Source organism: Etheostoma spectabile, chromosome 15 (genome assembly GCF_008692095.1).
Source record: "Etheostoma spectabile isolate EspeVRDwgs_2016 chromosome 15, UIUC_Espe_1.0, whole genome shotgun sequence".
Lineage (NCBI taxonomy): Eukaryota > Metazoa > Chordata > Actinopteri > Perciformes > Percidae > Etheostoma > Etheostoma spectabile.
Window position 1 is genome coordinate 12109806 of NC_045747.1, and position 4286 is coordinate 12114091.

The 4286-nt window shown below is 40.6% G+C and overlaps 1 pseudogene; it reads right to left on the reverse strand.

Annotated features, from left to right (window-relative positions):
• Positions 1-808: 808 nt before the first annotated feature.
• LOC116703221 (hemoglobin subunit beta-like) lies at positions 809-1632 on the reverse strand (annotated as a pseudogene).
• Positions 1633-4286: the final 2654 nt, after the last annotated feature.

A 4286-nucleotide genomic window follows, 5' to 3' on the forward strand; every position in this document is an offset into this window, starting at 1 on the left:
ATAAAATGTCTTGATTGTTTGGATTCCGATCTTCTATTGAAAAGTCTCTTCTTTCAGGACCTCTTTCCACAGGCCTGAAACCCCCCTGCAGTAATCACGACCTCTTAAAAAAATAACAATTAGACACACAAGGGCAAACCTATGCGTTATTAAAAATTGCACATCCAAACAATTATTAGTGCAGGTGCGTTGGATCTTTTAGTTGTTGTTATAAATTTTTAAATGAAATATTGCACTGTTGTCAATAAATTAATTGGATGTTGTTGATGAAGCAGAAGACCACCAAGAAAGAACTCCGGCAACTCGAGAAAAGCTGTGACTTAGATAAAAATGACACTATAGTCTTTTTATTTACATTTACTTGTATTTTTATCCAGGTCCAGTGACGAACCAAAAGCAAGTCTGAGCATGAAATGGGAGCTATTGATTATACATCGGCAAATCGCAATAGTTTCATCTAGAATGTGACTAATTATAACAATAATAGCCGCAACAGCGTTAAATAAAAAACATTGTTTATTAAAGGTTAGTAAGGTGGTTAAGTCTTACGGACTTTCATATTTCTCCAATGTTTGGGCTTCTCTCTTTTAGGATAAAGACACTCTCAGCACTTTATCAGAAACTCCTGTTCTCAAGTGTCTAGAGGGTCAGTCTCGATATTTGTGGATTATTAATTTCTTCATGTTACTTATTGGGTATAGTTACAGACATAACAACTTGGTGGATTGCTATTATTTATTTGCTTTTGAGAATAAACAAAAGCAACTTTTAAACACATGATCAGATGTGGTGTCTTCTGTTGCAGCTGTTAGTGGTCCGCCTGCCCAGGGCTGACACCAACAACGGCAGAACTTCTGAAAGCTGACTGAACTTCACCAGTGAAATCCTTCCCAGTGAGCTGCCAACCACAATGGTCAGGCAGTCGGGACAGGAGCTGCAAACAGCAAGTATCCGGAACATCAGCAACCTGAAGGTGGGGCGTTTTTGAATAACCGCTTGAAGTGAATAACAAAGAGTTGCATTGTTCCAGACTTTTACTTTGAAATTGTCGGGATCCAAGTGCAGTTTCTCGGAGGGCAGCAACGCTCAGCTCGCATAGGTTGCCGATGGTCATGTTCTTCAAAGCCCGGTCCAGACCGTGCAGGATAGTTGTTCGGTTTTGTAACCATCGGATTTCAGTGATTGCAGCGCGTTGTAGAGGTTTCTCAAAGTTGCCGAAATATCTCTGAGTCCGGGGTAGACGATCAGACACCTAAAGAACACGTACATGTTACAGGGTTGGACTAGGAGAGGATGTAAAAATCGCTGTGCAAGAAAATGAACCTGTGTGATGGTCTGAAACGCATGGTGCACAATGAAAGAAAAGATTATGTAAGTCCATCCATAATTATCACAAAAGTCCGCAAAAATGTCCAAAGCACACATTGTCAATGCAAGGACTGCGACGACTCACCTGGCAAGAGCTGCAGGGCCCAACCACCTCGACTTGCATATTGGAGAAGACGTCCGCGATGGGTGGCGCGCATCGAAGTCTGTTCCATGAACATGTTGCGGATCTAGAGTTCCTGTGCAGGTCTGCCAGATCCAACGACACCAGCTGCAACTTTTAAAGAATCCTTTATCCCCTCCCATAGGCAAGCGATGGGTGCCAGTAGTGTGTTGTGGATTTGCAACAATGATAAGAGAAGGTCGTATATGCCCGCTCGATTTATCTTATTGACTAAAGGAAATTGTTACAGTATCGAATAGCAAACTAGCGCGGTGGTATTGAACAGCTCCATATCCCTGGAGGTCCAGCTCGCACCTTGTACAGCGATACTTAATTTCAGTGCGAATAGTTGAGTACTGAGCTGAGCAGGAACTCAGGGACGGTGCAACCGCCGCGGGTTTGAGTGATAGTCTTTAAATATTGTCTTAGTGAAGTGTAGTAAAAAAGTCAAATCTGCCTGATCCTTGGGAAATAACATTAGTGTACATACACAGCTCTCTATAAAAGCTTAAACTCCTCTTAAAAATATTAAAATTTGTCCCTGTATCTTAAAAACATTATCTGGTCAATAGATTAAGAAAGCCAAAGTAATTTAGGTGTGGAGCATATTTACATAAGCGTGTACCTCATGTGACGCATTTAAAAAATATGGATACATTTACATGTTACTCTATGTATATATATACAGTAAATATATATATATCTATATACTATATATATATATAAATATAGATATATCCACCACATCATGTATAAATCTATAGCTATATTATTATCTATATATCTTATTATATCGAGTATATCTATATAAAACTATATATATATATATCTACATATATAATATACTACATACATGCTTCTAGTAAATGTATGTAATGAGATATATGTAATATATATTTCTATATATTTAAGGCTGACTATCTTCTAGACTAGTACTGCAACTATCAATACTTTTGAATTATATTTTCAACTTTCAATTTTCAGCACGAGAGCAAGTTAATGAAATAGGTTTATATTACTGGCTATAGAAGGGACGGACCATCCGTTTAAACATAGCAACGTACGTTGTGTGTATTCTAAAAAACGGACCCCGTCTTTGTTGGTGGAGCTCTACTTTCCTAATTAAGTGCATTATGTCAGAAGAGGAGTGCAGCCATTCAGGTAACCTCCACCTGGAGTGCTTGTTCATGCAGACCGCACCACGCAGACGGGATGGAAAACGTGGAGTGGATTTCAGTCACTCGGGCCAATACAGAGACACACTGCTCATCTACCGGTCCTCGGACTTTGGAGTGCCCTCCCTGACCCTCTGAGGGCACCACAAACTATGAGACTATAAAAAATTACTAAAAAAATTTCTTTTTAGCAGAACAAATGATTTAACGTGCACAACAATATTGTGCACCGTATATGTATTTTAAACTGGTTGTTTTAACTTATTCTATGATTCCGTACCTGTGCACTTGAGGGTTGTCTTAAGTGTAAGTGCATTAACAAAAAACGTATTATTATTATTATATTAGTATTATTATTGTGACGTGTTAGGCGAACTTTTGGCGTGTTTTTCAAAAACACACATAGATTGAACAGCTGAGATTTTAAAATACCGTGTTACGACTTGCTGTGGTCATCATAGAGGATGTTTGTTTTTATCTCATGGAGGCTACATCATCACAAGCTTATTCACCACTATTCTTGGAGGGAGGTTCTGGGTGTGTCCAGCGCTGTGTCAAGCATAAAACCCCCGCGGTTAGCGGAAGCGTCAAGAAAAGTCAAGGAAGACAAGATGGGACTTACGCTGAGTACTAAGGCAAGGACGCAGTCAAACCTTCTGGGCTAAAGTGTCTGGAAACGAGGAGGCGATCGGCACGATGCGGTCGTGGTAAATATGAAACACAGTGAATGATGTAAGCTCAACATTCAGTGATCCTTTGAGCTTATATATATTATATACACTCCCATCTGTTTACAGGATGATGGCCCCGGTGTACCGCAGACTAAGACTACTTCGCCCACTGAAGGACCGGAGCCCCACATCTCCCTCTGCGAGGAAGCACGGAGGACGCGTGATGAAAGGAGTTGCCAGATGCGGTGTCAAAAATCGACGACCTGAAAGGAGGTCGTAGCCCCTCAGTGAGCTGCATGCACTTCACTCTGCGTGTGGACCCTGCCACTCAAGGTGCAAGTGACAATGATCACAAGACAATAGCCTGAGATTATAAGAAGTGTTCTAACTTAGGATGTGAAGAGGTTTCCGACATGCTACAGGGTCATTGTATTACATGCACAGGGGAGCTAAAAAACCTCCATATAGTAACCTAACATCTGTGTGATTGTGGTCTTTTCTCAGATTCTCTCTCCACTGCCCGGCCTTGTGGTCCTGTCCAGCAGTTCCCGACGACTTCACCTGAGGAACGTGGCTTGGAACAAGTTCCGGCTGCTTGCTCTGGCCTGTCTGAGAAATAACGATAAACAGAAGGAGAAGCTGAGGAGACTGCAGCATGAGCTTACGTTGCAAAAATGATTAATTAAAGCATTCATGCAAAAAGACAAGCAGTTGTTTATTGAGTTTGTTGTGATGATTGGCATAAAGGAGGTAGACACAAGTCACATCTACAGCAAAAAAAATCAGAGCAGTCAAACAGTCAAATTTTACACCTACCATGTAGACAAAACCCAGTCATTGGTTCCAGATTCTCCAATGTCAGAAATTATTTCCTTTCTCTGTTTTATATTTTCATGAATTGAATATCTGTTGGTGTAACAAAACAAGAAATTTGAAGATGTCACCTCAGAC